The sequence below is a fragment of the Halichoerus grypus genome, chromosome 3 (genome assembly GCF_964656455.1).
Source record: "Halichoerus grypus chromosome 3, mHalGry1.hap1.1, whole genome shotgun sequence".
Taxonomy (NCBI): domain Eukaryota; kingdom Metazoa; phylum Chordata; class Mammalia; order Carnivora; family Phocidae; genus Halichoerus; species Halichoerus grypus.
Genome location: NC_135714.1, coordinates 201,300,753 through 201,316,761, shown reverse-complemented (window position 1 = coordinate 201,316,761; position 16,009 = coordinate 201,300,753). Strand labels below are relative to the sequence as shown.

The following is a 16,009-nucleotide window of genomic DNA, read 5'->3' as shown; positions in this document are numbered from 1 at the left end:
ATTTGTTTGAGAGAGAGAGAGTGAGCACGGGGGAGGGGCAGAGGGAGAGTGAGTCCCAAGTGGACCCCAAGCTAAGCACAGAGCCCGAGGCATGGCTTGATCTCATGACCTGAGTTGAAACCAGGAGTCAGTTGCTTAACTGAGCCATCAGGCACCCCTCCTGCACTTTATTTTTAAGAGGATTTGTAATCTGACAACTCTCAGACTCTGAGCATCATGGTGACTCCAAATAAATAGAAACATTTATGCTTAAAATATATACTCAGGTATCTAGAGTGTGTACATTTACTCCCAAGAAACAGAAAAACAATTCAGGTCTCTTCATCAGATTTAGATGATTGATGCCTAAGGACTGCAAAACTCTACAAGCTTCAAAATATTAGGGCTTCCTAGAATAAATTATGTAGCTTCATTACTGGTTTTCCTATAAATAGGATATGCTTTGTTTTTGAAAAGTTTCAAAGAATTAGGACATATCTTAAGGTACATTGAGATCTAGAGGTATAAAGGAACAAATTATTTTTGACGAGAAGTCATACATTTTAAATACAAGCATTTGATTTAGAAAAAATTGTCAATGGCATCCTTGTTATCATTATCACTGCCACCATCACCATCATCAAATGCTGTGCACTAAGGCCAAAAGAATGTTGAACCAGGTGCTCCTGAGGCCATATGGTTCAGAGGTCAAGGCCAAGGCTCTGGTCTCAGCCTGCTGGGGCCCCAGCCAGGCTCCCCTCTATGCTGGGTGATGTACAAACTGATTGATGGCCCTGACTCCTTCCTAGGACTGTTGAGAGGCAAAAATGTGTTAATGAGTGTCGTCTTCACACATGAGTCACTGCTGTAATTACTTACATCTGAGCCAATAAAGGCAAACTGCAGCTAAGTAGGCAGAAGTACAAGGGCTCAGAGGATTTGGGATATATCTGTGAACCGCTCTCCACAGCCACCTGAGCCCATGTTTTTACATCTGTTGTCTTAACATGTGTGTCTTTCTTTCATAGTCTTTTGGATGGATGGATCTCCCATAGAAATATAATCCAGTAAATAACAGTAAACTGTTAACACAGAGGAAGCAGTATAAAAAACAGAAAGAGGGCACCTAGGTGGCTCAGTCGTTAAGCGTCTGCCTTCAGCTTAGGTCATGATCCCAGGGTCCTGGGATCGAGTCCCACATCGGGCTCCCTGCTCAGCGGGAAGCCTGCTTCTCCCCCTCCCACTTCCCGTGCTTGTGTTCCCTCTCTCACTGTCTCTCTCTCTGTTGAAAAATAAATAAAAAATCTTTAAAAATAAATAAAAAATAAATAACAAAAGCACACACAAAAAAACAAAAGTTACCTTATATTCTATACTAAAAGTGCTGATAATTCCATGATACAATCTTGGGCACAATTAAAAACATAAAATAGCCACAGTGCAATAGTGAGGAAGACTTGACAATAGCCTAACATCAGCACCAAACTTATGGGGCCCTGACTCACACCAATCACAATCCTCATAGGCTGAGAATCCCCTGGAGAATGTGGAAATGAGAAAGATGACATAGCAGTCCTTCCTTTCAGACTGGGATGGACACCAGGAGTCTGCATTTTTGACAAGCACACCAGGGACTGTGATGCTGAGTGGAACCCTGAAAAATGTGATAGAGTGGCTTATAAGCTAAAGACAAATTCTTAATATGGGCTCAGGTTCCCATCAGACATGGCCAGATCCACCACCTCATACTCACTCATCCCTGGTTGCACTGAAATCATCATATGCCTTATGTCTGCCTCGTTCATGGGCCACGTGCCAGCTGGCTTTAGCCCTTTTACTAGAACCTCCCTCTCATCCCCAACTTGGCATTCTTAAACTGCCTTACTCTTTAAGAATCTGTTTACATATCATATCCCCTTTGAAGGATATGATCACCTTCCCTGAACATTTAGTCTAATGTGGGTGCCAAACCTCCCCATTTTCCCAGGAGGGCACTTAGGACACCTCCCTGCAACAGCTAGCCTGACTGTCTGCTCCTCTGAGCTGTGTGAACTTAGGGGAGCAAGGGTAACACCTGTCTTGGCTCATCACTGTACTCGAGTCCCCTTACATTGTATGGGGAGACGGAGAGATTCAGTGAATGTCAAAAAGCAGTAATTTACCATCTAACAAAGCCCTCTGTTTTAGATAGATCAATGCAGGGCCAGACCTTAGTGCTCTGGTGGCACTGTTCTCGCTCACCCTTCTACCAGAAGCAACACTTTCCCCTTCTAACTGAAACACAAAGGGATGGAACTGCTTTCTGTGCTACAACCCCAGCAGTGTAACAATGAAGGCCTCCAGAGTGCAGGCTCAGGATCCAGGGGTCTTGCCTCCTAGTAGACTAGCCTGCCTCTGAGCTGGTGATAGGCCCTCTTTTGAGAATTTGTGAGGTTTTTTTTTCCCTTCCTCCAATTCAGTGGAATTGGGTTTGGTTTGCAAACTGATTTAAGTATCAACCTCTATAGGAAATACCTGAATGGACTTAAGGTCAGAGGTCTTCCTGGGATCTACAGAGCTGTCCTAGAGCTGCTGCCAGGCTGCTGCACTCTCTGCCGTCCATGTGCACAGACAGTCCCCTTCCTACTCCAGTATAACTGGAGATTCCTATCCCCATATTCTGTGGAGCTGCCTTGTACGTATGATGGCGCAGTTCTACCTGGGATAGCTGTAGAGGGAAGGCTGGATAAACCTGAGCAAATTCTCCTGAATGTTTTACCATGGAAATTCATGGGCTTTGCTGTTATTTTTATTTTTATTTTTTTTTAAAGATTTTATTTATTTATTTGACAGAGAGATAGAGAGCACAAGTAGGCAGAGAGGCAGGCAGAGGGAGAGGGAGAAGCAGACTCTCCACTGAGCAGGGAGCCCGACGCGGGGCTCGATCCCAGGACCCCGGGATCATGACCTGAGTCGAAGGCAGCCACTTAACCGACTGAGCCACCCAGGCGCCCCTGGCTTTGCTTTTAGATTCAGAAATATTTAAGTAAGGATTTATTATTACACAGTGATGACTTTTCATCCAGAAAGCATTTTCTATAGACAAGTAAATATAAATGCTTGAACATTCTCTAAAGAGCTCAATAAAACTGTAACTTTTAAATCTGATTTTAGTAAAATTGTTTTAAAAACACAAATCGATATATTATACTGTTCTTTTGTGGCTGTTATTTCTATGAAAAGCAAATTTCCTTGGTTAGATCAGGTAGATGTGAATTTTGTTCTTGCTGTTTTCTTATTTTCAATAAGTAAAAGTCTCTGTGGCAATATTACTGCTACAGTAATACCTTAAGAGTTCAAAAAGATCTACTGTATTAACATCAACAACCCTCATATTCCAGATAATTCAAGTCACGTGGAACAATCTGTTGGCTTACTAGATCAATTATTTATTATATTTCTCATCAACCTATATACACTTTACTTAATAAAATTTCTGAGGCAATTGACCTTTATTTGATGCCTTGGGAAGCTTATCAATAAATAAATCTTAACTGGAGCTTTAATGGACACCAGGCAAAATTCTGTGAAATTTAAATGTTCTGACTCAGCCTCAAAATAACTACCATGTTATGACTCATGTTATTATGAGGGAACTGTGTCACAGGTGCCGTAGAGCATGGGTCAGACACGTGACAGTAAAAAATGGTGCTGAATGTCATCCTTGGGAAGTCCCACAGAATCAGCAGCTTTGAACTTAAATGAGAGTGAGGTCCTCGTATTATTGTTACTTCATAGATGCAGTATATGGAGGCAAAGAGAAGCCAACTATCCAAGGAGTGTCAACTGTCCGTTCAACTCCTCACTTCCAGGCAGCTGCTTTCAAGCTGGCACTGGAAAGGCTTTGAGGTGGTCAAGTGTCCAAGTAAGCTCTTTTCATATTTGGGGCTTATATTACATTTCCCTCTGACAGTTCCTCCTTTTCAAAGGTCCTGGAGTTTAGAGTGTATAAAAATTTCCTTTCTGTTCTGGCATGGGACTGGAGCCCATCTTTTCTTTGTTTGAGATTAGGTAATGGCACTGTCTGGGTTTAGGATATTTTCCTCCTGTTGTTGAGAGAAGTAACTTGTAATTAAGGACAGAAATAGTTGGCTCATTCTTCCTTAGACCAGCCATCCAGTAACCTCTCTTTTCTGAATTTAAACTGACCACAGCATTCACTTACACTTAAAATAGAAGTCTGATTTGGACTACCATCCACCCATCCCCAAGCACTTTCATTATGTATTAGGGAAATTTCCAGTCATCAAGCTGTGGAGCATAGAATATGTCCAAAGAAGCCTATCTCCTCCACACCTAGTGACTGAGGGATAAAATATCTTCTTACAGAAACGTGTAAGGGTTGAAGAGGCTGGACCACTTCAACTGTGGATATCTGCCTTGGGGCTTCTGCCTTGGTAGTATCCCAGAACTCCGTCAAGACTGACTCAATGCTGGATCCACCTAACTCTAAAGAGGAATGATGCTAATACTGCAGCAAGAAAGTCGTTCACAACCAGGGTTTTCCCTTGGGTCCTGACTGTGTAGAATCATGGAACTTCATTCACCATCAGTGAGATCTTGAGCAGCACACAAGAGCTTTGCAGTTCATCCCTTCTCAAGCAAATGGAACCGCTGTGACGGGGCTGGTTTCATAAGGGAGTGGGTTGATCTCTCAACTATAAAAAGCTGGGTCCACTCAAGAGGTCACTGAGTCAGAGGTAGGAGGAGCTACCCTAATTGGCTTCCTTAAAAGGTAAGCTAGAGTATCCCAGTGAGATTGTTCTTCCTCAGTTCCACCATTGTACTCCTACCCTGGGGCAACAAAGGAGAGTTACTAATTTTTTAAATGCAGTCCTTCAATGCCTCTGGTAGTTATGTTTGACTTGGCATGTACTGGCCCCCAAGAGTTGCTTATAAAATATTCAGGAGTTTTGTAAACTGGATGGTAAGCCCCTGTTAGCTTGAATTTTGCCACAGTATACAAGGAAATCAGCAATTGATATAAATCAAGACTTTGTTTCAGAGTCAGTTACCTACTGCACAAGTGCCAGAGGCCACTACCCTGTAGGTTTCCCTTTCCAACAGGACCACAGAATGTGGTTTCCTGCCTCCATTAGCAATTTCCTCCCTAACCCAGAACTCCCAATCCAGCAGAGGTGTCCATTCCGAGACTGTAAGTCTACAGATTCTCTTGAACTCAGTTACATCTACCAGCCCTGCTCTGTACAAAGTCTACGGATAACTCATAGATGGGCTAAGAAGCTATCTGCCCAAACACCTCATCAACACTGATGACATACTGGGTGACAGGTATTCACTTACAGTCTTGCCATTTATTCAGAAGACCCTACAAGTTTGCCATTATCATCTTCACTTTTCCTTTTAGGAAACCAACTTGGATAGGATTCACGTGACCTGACAAAACCCAGAGAGCAATTGGTTGAACTACTGGCTCATATTTATCTGGCTCAAAAGCCTGTTCCCTGACCACAGTTTATGATGAGTTGTCTTCTCATGGTTTCAAATGCCTCTGAAAAATGGGAACCCCAGAGGGATAACCATTGGGCAGGAAGAAAAAGGATAAAAAGGATACAGGGTGTGTAAGTAAGGGTGGTGAGAAGCGGAACTGAGTCATTTTGTGTCTTCACTTCCACCCTTCAATGGATGAGTTTGGGCTGGGACTGAAGGGAACCAGAGAGTGGAGCAGAACTTTCTGCAGAAGAGCCTTGGTATCCTCTCTCCTGACATGGGGTATGGACTTCTAGTTCCAGATTTGTCAGGAATTGGGGGAGTTTTGGTGACTGGGAGTTTCCTCAAGTATGTAACATGCAACTACAGTTTAGTCAGATGGAGGCACTTCTTCCCAACTTCCTTAATTAAAGCTGGGATGATTTCAGAACCATTTATGCCTCAGCTCAGTAGCATCCCATACTCAATGACAGGAATCCTGATCCCATGTATGGCCAGAAGAGAAGCCTTACCTGCAACAGCCAAACATTCTGATGATCAAAGGACTAAAATCAGCTGCCTTCAACTTCAATCAGAGAGTGGAATGATTAATGTTCAGGGCTCCTGAACAATGTCAAAACTCCACTGAGCCCCCATACATATACCCTTTGAAGAGGCCAGGATGGGTTCTGTGTAAGAACTGCCATCCATATAAAGCAGATAACCTCAAGCACTTTCCCAAATAGAGTCCATACATACATACCCTGTAAGGTGTCAGGTACATGTCTCCATAGTGCAGAATGCTCAACTAGCATCTTCCAAAGCTTACAAACTCTGCAGAGGAAGAAAACTGACATTCATCTCCAAAGCTGATGAGAGCCCACAGTTTTACCTCTGGCCCCTTGCTGTCCTCCTCCATGGCTACAAGGCCAGAAAGTGGGTGGATACCTGCTCCAACTGTGCCCTCAGCCCTTATTCCAGTATTTTTCCTTTTAGGGCACTTGGACTGGGCTGTATGGCTCTATACCCCTCTGACACCTGCCTCTTCCCTGAGCTTTGAGGTTGCCCTTCAGAATAGTGAAAACACCCCTCCCCTGGACATTGGTCCATACCTGGAAATCTGAATCTCTTCTGTAATGCACAGAAATGAGAATGTCTTCAGCATCACAGAGCCAGGCAATGCCAAGGTGATTACCAAGCTTTGCTCTCTGCCCACTGTATACATGTACTGTGGTGAAGAAATCAAATCTTTTGCCTTCTTGGGTGAGCTGAGGGGTCTGAGGAACTGGAGAGTTGTTTAAATGTTTGGAGAGGTGACAGCTGGATTCTGGGCACTGTATCCTCTTATTTTCCTATGAGTCTTTCAGTGGAGAGGACAGAGCTTTGATTCAGATCTGAAAGAGAAACCATATATTAATACAAGAATCTGATAACTGGGGAAAGGCAGCCAATATCTAGGACACTTAACAATGCCCAAAAGATATTCTGTAAATATGGTTTACCAACTGAGTTATCCAGAACATATGGGAGAATCCAAGGAGATTCCAAGGAGAAGGAAAATCTAGGGAAACTAATATCACATTGGCCATGGGATTATTTTAGGTTTTGCCTTAGAGGCAAATATAGATTGAAATGTAAAGTTATGTTTTACCTTTAGAATTTTTCTTCAAAGGAAATATAGGGATATCCAGGGAATCCCTAAACATATGAAACAGGGAAGTCCTATGAGTTAAGGAAGACTTGACCTAGGTATCACTGTGTTTTGTCCATGTTTCCAAATGGTAGGCATCAAAGAAGGTCATGAGTGGATCAAAACCGTAAATAAAAAGCAGCTTCTCAGTAGCTGATATTTCTTAGATTATGGAAAATGCCACCTAGGTCCCACAAACTTTCCAAATGTCCGGTGTTAAACAGTCATCATTCTGAGCCAGGAAGAGGTGCTGCTATGGCATGACCCTGACATGTATTTCTCTGCAAACTACAATCATGAATTTATGGGGTTTAAGGTGAATTCAACTCAATGAAAATGGCATGGGAAAAAAAAATAACCAACACACTAACTATTAAAAAGAGGTAGGAGTGCAAAAGTAACTGAATATTAATATTCAAAGAATCCTTTGCCTTGGAGCCAAGCATTTAAAAATCATCCAATAATTTTAGTAATGGATAAACAACAAATCATTAAAAACCTTAAAAATAGGACTTCAAAGCAGAATTATAAGGATGAAAGAGATTACAAAGAAGGAAAAATGACTTGGCAAAGCTCCAAAACTTCCAAAAATAAAATAAAAACCATATAAAAGAGACCACATTGGGAGGTACAAGAAGGGAAAAGAGACACTGCTGAAAAGTCACTCATTAACGTTGCTGACAGGCTTAAAATGAGCAAAAGAGAAAAGGATTAAGTAAAAACCATTGAAAGCTGTGAAAGACAAGCCCACAACCTATAAAATGCATGTTACTGCTAAAGATTACAAAGGACATGATATGACAAAAAATAATTTCATTAATTCAATAAAGAAGTATTAAAACGTGCAAAAATGAATTTGTGAGTTTGTGGAAACACAGTTTGGATAAACGTATATAAAGCAATACAAAATAAGAGTGCCCCCAAAGAGGCTGTAATTCAAAGATGAATGATTTGAGGACCATTAATAAAAGCTCAAGTGAGATATGAGATGATATTCAGTGAACAAAATGTAATCATGAAGAATGCCTACAAAATCTTCAGGGGAACCAACTGTGACTGGTAATCTTAGAACCAAGTGAACTCTTCCTCAACTATCACAAGAGATGGACTTAGAGAAGATTTGTGTTAAGCGTAACACAGATGAATCAGCAATAATTTAACTAGTGGCACAGAGACTGTGCCGAGGACAAAAAAGGACTCACTACGAGAAAGCAGTCAAAGCAAACATTTCAAAATGGGCTCTGTCAATAGAAACTGTCTCATGAAAGAGAAATTAAATGTATATTTAATAACACAGCCATACAAGCAAACTTTAGAACTAACGGTTCCAAGTTATTTATTCACACAACACTGTATTGAACAACTTCCCACCGACGCAGGAACAGTGACTTTAGGACGGGGACTTTAGTGACTTCAGGATGGGTGATTACACAGCTTAGCCCCTCCCTCCAAATCCCTTAAAGAGTCACTAGGAAGAAGCCCTTCCTCATCCTCAGTATCACCTTAATATTTTTAGAGCATTGCTAACCATTAAGATTTCCTAGCCCTTTCCAGGCTATTTGGACACATCTGCTTAGTTCTGGGGTGCAACATTTGTTTTCTCCATATCAAAACGATGTTCTCCAACAAATCTGCCAATAAAAATGACTGATATCTATACCCATTCACCTGTCTTTCCTTCCCTCTCAGAACTGCAGTCTGGAAAAATGATATTATTAAGTGAGCTGCCTTGAATCCCAACACCAGTTATGGGCCAGGCTATTCCAGGTACTAAGGAGATAAAAGTTTACAAGTTAACATAACCAAAATCGTCTTGCTTTCTTGCCTCTTACCTTCTAGCAACACACAAATTGGAAAGCAAAGGCAATTAAATGTGAAGGAAGTGTAAAACCAAAGCAAATGTATCTTTCAAATTAATACTATAATAGAAAAACCTTTCAAATCCAACCTTTCATAATTTTTAACACCCCGCCCCCCCCAAGGAACAGTGTGGGTCCACGGCATGGGAGTCCCTGAAATTTGGACTTCTTGAAACTCGGTCACATGCCTGAGATAAAAAGGCTCGGCAATGGGCAGTGTGAACACAGGGATCAGACGGAAACCAGGGTCACAAATAGGCCAATTGATTTCTCTTCTGGGAGGGTTCACTGAAGAGCTGGGGGGCTGAACTTTTAGCTCCCAGGCTAGAGAGTAGGAAGCAGCCATCTTCATCTGTCCCATCAGTGCTGAAAGCCTTCAGGGAGCAAAGGAGGGACACAAAATGGAGTCTGGAGGCTGGTACACCAGCCCTGCCCACACTGCATCCTGGAGAGGCATTTCCACTGAAACAAGACAGCCTGAGAATCAGTGCAGCAGGCCCCTCCCCCAGAAGATGGCACAGACAACTAAGTCCCACCAAGTTTATTGATTACATAGAGTGCTGCAAAGCTTCAACACTAAGGGAAATAGAATCGAGCTTCCTTTCTACATTCTTTTTTATTTTTTCATTTTCTTATATTTTCCAAGTTCTTTTATTTATTATTCTTATTTATATATTCATATATTTTAAATATATATAATTTTTTTGCATACTTTCATTTTTTTATTTTGGGTTGTAGATTCTTTTAACAAGCAGAACAAAACACACCCAGGATCTAGTTTTTTTTCCTTGCTTTTTGTTTTTGTTTTCCTATTTTTTCTTTTTCTTTTTGTTTTTTGCTTTGTGTTTTTTTCTTTTTTTCTCTTTCTTCATTTTTTTTTCTGGATAAAATGACAATGACCCCAAAAGGAAGAACACGAGGTAGAACTCACAGCCAGGGATTTAATCAATATAGATATAAGATGTCTGAACTAGAATTTAAGACAATGATTATAAGGATACTAGCTGGGCTTGAAGAAAGCATAGAAGACAACAGAGAATCCCTTACTGCAGAGACAAAAGATCTAAAATCTAGTCAGCCCAAAATTAAAAATGCTATAACCAAGTTGCAAACACAAATGCAGGCCATAAAAATGAGGATGGATAAACCAGAGGAGCAATCAGTGATATGTAAGATATAATTATGGAAAATAATGAAGCTGAAAAGAAGAGGGAAAGAAAGGTGATGGACCGTGAAGGCAGACTTAGGGAACTCAGTGACCTATTAAAACGTTAATAACATTTGTATCATAGTAGTCTTGGAAGATGGAGAGAGAGATAAAGGGGCAGAAGGCTTATCTGAACAAACTATAGCTGAAAACTTCCCTAAGCTGGGGAAGAACACAGACATCAAAATCCAAGAAGCACAGAGAACTCCCATTAAATTCAAAACCCGTCCATCACCAAAGCCTATCATAGTTAAATTCACAAAATACGCAGACAATAAAAGAATCCTGAGATCAGCAAGAGAAAATAGGTCCTTAGCCTAAAAGGGAAGACAGATCAGGTTCACAGCAGATCTGTCCAGAGAACTGGCAGGCCAGAATGGAGTGGAAGGATATATTCAATATGCTGAATGGGAAAAATATTCATGCAAGAATTCCTTATTCAGCAAGGCCGTCATTCAGAATAGAAGGAGTGATAAAGAGTTTTCCAGACAGACAAAAACTAAAGGAGTCCGTGACCAGTAACCCAGCTCTGCAAGAAATTTTAAGGGGGACTCTCTGGAGACAAAAAGACTGAAAGCAACAAAGACTAGAAAGGACCACAGAACATCAACAGAAACACCAACTCTACAGGTCACACAATGGCTCTAAATTCATATCTCGCAATAATCACTCTGAATGTAAATGGACTAAATGCATTAATCAAAAGACATAGGGTATCAAAATGGATTTAAAAAAAAAACAAGACTCATCTATATGCTGCCTACGAAAGACTCATTTTAGACCCAATGACACCTGCAGATTGAAGGTGAGGGGGTGGAGAACCATTTCTCATGCTACTGGCCATCAAAAGAAAGCTGGCATAGCAATCCTTGTATCAGACAAATTAGATTTTAAACCAAAGACTGTAGGAAGGGATGAAGAGGGACACTATATCATACTTAAAGGGTCTATCCAACAAGAAGACCTAACAATTATAAATACATATGCTTCTAACTTGAGAGCAGCCAATTATATAAACCAATAAATAATAAAATTAAAGAAACACATTAGTAATAACATGTTAATCGCAGGGGATTTTAACAGCCCACTCACAGCAATGGACAGATCATCTAAGCAAAAGATCAAGGAAACAAGGAAACGAGGGCTTTGAATGACACACTGGACTAGATGGACTTCACAGATACAGAGCATTCCACCCTAAAGCAACATAATACACATTCTTCTCTAGTGCACATGGAACATTCTCCAGAATAGATCACATACTGGGTCACAAATCAGGTATCAACCAGTACCAAAAGACTGGGATTATTCCCTGCGTATTTTCAGACTACAATGCTTTGAAAGTTGAACTCAATCACAAGAGGAAATTTGGAAGGAAGTCAAATACTTGGAGGTTAAATAACATCCTACTAAAGAATGAATGGGTCAACCAAGAAATTGAAGAATTAAAATTTCATGGAAACAATGAAAACACAACTGTTCAAAACCTTTGGGATGCAGCAAAGAGGGAAGGTACACAGCAATACAAACCTTTCACAAGAAGAAGAGTCTCAGATACACAAGCTAACCTTACACCTAAAGGAGCTAGAGAAAGAACAGCAAATAAAGCCTAAACCAACCTGAAGATGAGAATTATTAAACAGAACAGAAATCAATGAAACAGAAACCAAAAGAACAGTAGAACAGATCAACGGAACTAGGAGCTGGTTCTCAGAAGGAATTAATAAGATCAACAAACCCGTAGCCAGACTTATCAAAAAGAAAAGAGAAAGGACTCAAATTAATAAAATCATGAGTGAAAGAGGAGAGGTCACAAGAAACACCAAAGAAATATAAACAATTATAAGAACATATTATGAGCAACTATATGCCAACAAATTAGGCGATCTGGAAGAAATGGATGCATTCCTAGAAACATAAAAACTACCAAAAAGTGAAACAGGAAGAAACAGAAAACCTGAACAGACCCATAACCAGCAAGGAAATTGAAGCAGTAATCAAAAATCTCCCGGGGGGAGGAGCAAGATGGGGGAGGAGTAGGAGACCTAAATTTCATCTGGTCCCAGGAATTCAGCTGGATAGGGATCAAACCATTCAGAACACCTACAAACTCAACAGGAGATCAAAGAAAAGAATAGCAATTCTATGAACAGAAGAGCGACCACTTTCTGGAAGGTAGGACGTGTGGAGAAGTGAATCCGAGGTGACATACGGGAAGACAGACCACAGGGGGAGGGGGCCTCCGTCAGCTGCTACCGGCAAGTGATACAGCAACGGAGCACAAAATCGAAACTTTTAGAAGTCTGCTCCACTGAGGGACGTTGCTCCAATGGGTGTGTTGAGGGGGGAGGGGCGGGGGTGGTGGTGGTGGAACACTCACTGAGACAGTGTGGTCTCAGGACACTTGGAGTCACAGAAAGACCAGGGGTGCCTGAATGTGGCAGAGCTCCCAGGTATCGGAGCGGGGAAGCCGGCAGCAAAGACAGAGCCGAGGAGTAGGCTCTCAGCTCAGGGTTGCCATAAACTGTGATCCGCTGCATAGCTGGGCCACTGCTCTTTGAGCAGGGACCCAACAAGCGGCAGATCCGGGGAGACTCCCCTTCTTCCCCCGGGAGCAGCGGCTCAGGAGCCCACTGCAGGAATCTGCTGGGTCTGGAGACTCCAAACAGGGTCGTGTGCCAGAGACAGAAATGCTTGGTCATGAGCCAGGTGAGCACAGAGTGCGGCCGAAGATCAGGGAGACAGGAGTGATTGACTGCTTTTCTCTGAGGGCTCACTGAGGACTGGAGCCCCAAGTTCTCGGCTCCTCCAGGACCAGAGATTGGGAGGCCGCCATTTTCACTCTCGTCCTCCAAAGCTGTACGGAAAGCTTGCAAGGAACAAAAGCTACTGGGAGCAAACCCAAGCAGATTACTTAGCCTGGCCCCTGGCAAGGGAAGTGCAATTCCGTTTCGGGCAAAGACATTTGAGAATCTCTGCAACAGGCCCCTCCCCAGAAGATCAGCAAGAACATCCAGCCAAGACCAGGTTTACTGATCAATGAGAACAGCAGAACTCCAGCGCCAGGGGAATACAACACATAGAATTCATGGCTTTTTTCCCATGATTCTTCAGTCTTTCAAAGTTAATTTTTTTAAATTTTCCTTATTTTTTTCATTTTTCTTCTTCCCTTTTTCAACCAACATCTTATCAATTCCTTTTTAAAAATCTTTTTCAATTCTCATTTTTAGTCATATTTTATTCCTTATGTAAAATTTTTTGTATTTAAGTTTTTCTTTCTTTAAAACTTTAGGATACAGTTTCTTCTAACAAACCAAAATATACCCTAAATCTAGTGTATGACGTCCTAGTTTCCTGCCTGATCACATTCTCTTTTGTTTTCATTCTTTTTTCAACCAACTTCTTATCAATTCCTTTTTAAAAATCTTTAATTTTCATCTTTACATTCATATTTCATCCCTTCATTGTATTTACCCTTATTTTTGTATATATATATATATATATAAGTTTTTCATTCTTTAAAATTTTGGGAGGCAATTTCCTCTAACAGACCAAAATACACCCAAAATGTAGTGTGTGGCTCTGTTCTATTCAACAGCCTGATCATGTTCTTTTTTTTTTTTTTTTTTTTCTTTCCCTTTCTTTTCCCCCTGGTTTCAGATCTCTTCTGATTTGTTTAGTCTGTATTTTTCTGGGGACGTTGTTACCCTGTTAGCATTTTGTTTTCCCATTCATCTATCCTCCTCTGGACAAAATGGTAAGATGGAAAAAAACACCTCAAAAAAAGAACAAGAAGCAGTACCAAATGCCAGGGACCTAATCAATACAGACATTAGTAAGATGTCAGAACTAGAGTTCAGAATGACGACTATAAAGATACTAGCTGGGCTTGAAAAAAGCATAGAAGATACTAAAGAATCCTTTTCTGGAAAAATAAAAGAACTAAAATCTAACCAAGTCGTAATCAAAAAGGCTATTATGAGGTGCAATTAAAAAATGGAGGCTCTAACTGCTAGGATAAATGAGGCAGAAGAGAGAAGTAGGGATATAGAAGACCAAATGATGGAGAATAAAGAAGCTGAGAAAAAGAGAGATAAACAACTACTGGATCGCGAGGGGAGAATTCGAGAGATAAACGATACCATAAGACAAAACAACATTAGAATAATTGGGATCCCAGAAGAAGAAGAAAGAAGAGAGAGAGGCAGAAGGTATATTGGAGCAAATTATAGCAGAGAACTTCCCTAATTTGGAGAAGGAAACAGGCATCAAAATCCAGGTCCTGGGCACAGAGAACCCCTCTCAAAATCAATAAAAATAGGTCAACACCCCAAAATCTAAGAGTAAAACTCACAAGTTTCAGAGATAAAGAGAAAATCCTGAAAGCAGCTCGGGACAACAGGTCTGTAACCTACAACGGTAGAAACATTAGCTTGGCAGCAGACCTATCCACAGAGACCTGGCAGGCCAGAAAGGACTGGCATGATATATTCAGGCACTAAATGAGAAAAGTATGCAGCCAAGAATACTATATCCAGCTAGGCTGTCAGTGAAAATAGGAGAGAGATAAAAACCTTCCAGGACAAACAAAAACTAAGAGAATTTGCAAACACAAAAGCAGCCCTACACGAACTATTGAAAAGGGTCCTCTAAGCAAAGAAAGAGCCTACAAGTAACATAGACCAGAAAGGAACAGAAACAGTATACAGTAAAGTCACCTTACAGGCAATACAATGGCACTAAATTCATATCTTTCAATAGTTACCCTGAATGTAAATGGGCTAAATGCCCCAATCAAAAGACACAGGGTATCAGACTGGATAAAAAAACAAGACCCATCGATATGCTGTCTGGAAGAGACTCATTTTAGACGCAAAGACACCTCCAGACTGAAAGTGAGGGGGTGGAAAACCATTTACCATGCTAATGGACATCAAAAGAAAGCGGGGGTGGCAATCCTCATATCAGACAAATTAGATTTTAAACCAAAGACTATAGTAAGAGATGAGGACGGACACTATATCCTACTTAAAGGGTCTATCCAACAAGATCTAACAATCATGTAAATATCTATGCCCCTAACATGGGAGCAGCCACTTATATAAGCAATTAATAACAAAATCAAACACATCAACAACAATACAAAATAGCAGGGGATTTTAATACCCCCCTCACTCAAATGGACAGATCATGTAAGCAAAAGATCAACAAGGAAATAAAGACTTTAAATGACACACTGGACCAGATGGACTTCACAGATATATTCAGAACATTCCATCCCAAAGCAGCAGAATACACATTCTTCTCTAGTGTACATGGAACATTCGCCAGAATAGACAACATCCTAGGTCACAAATCAGGTCTCAACGGGTACCAAAAGATTGGGGTCATTCCCTGCATATTTTCAGACCACAGTGGTTTGAAACTAGAACTCAATCATAAGAGGAAAGTTGGAAAGAACTCAAATACATGGAGGCTAAAGAGCATACTACTAAAGAATGAATGGGTCAACCAGGAAATTAAGGAAAAATTAAAAAAATTCATGGAAACCAATGAAAATGAAAACACAACTGTTCAAAATCTATGGGATACAGCAAAGGCAGTCTTAAGAAGAAAGTATATAGCAATACAAGCCTTTCTCAAGAAACAAGGAAGGTCTCAAATACACAACCTAACCCTACACCTAAAGGATCTGGAGAAAGAACAGCAAATAAAGCCTAAACCCAGCAGAAGAGACATAATAAAGATCAGAGCAGAAATCAATGAAACAGAAATCAAAAGAACAGTAGAACAGATCAACAAAAC

General features: G+C 40.8%; 1 protein-coding gene across 9 annotated transcripts in view; it reads right to left on the bottom strand.

The window, feature by feature from the left end:
• Positions 1–16,009, bottom strand: part of LOC118540572 (uncharacterized) — a 34,794-nt gene that overhangs the window by 9,980 nt on the left and 8,805 nt on the right. For 8 of the 9 annotated variants that reach the window (XM_036099816.2, XM_036099820.2, XM_036099815.2 and 5 more), the window contains exons 2-3: positions 6,561–6,842; positions 6,212–6,282 (exon numbers count right to left, since the gene is read on the bottom strand). The gene's annotated coding sequence lies outside the window, so the exon portion shown is untranslated. The remainder of the gene's footprint in view (positions 1–6,211; positions 6,283–6,560; positions 6,843–16,009) is intronic. The other variant, XM_078069881.1, reaches the window with a different exon arrangement.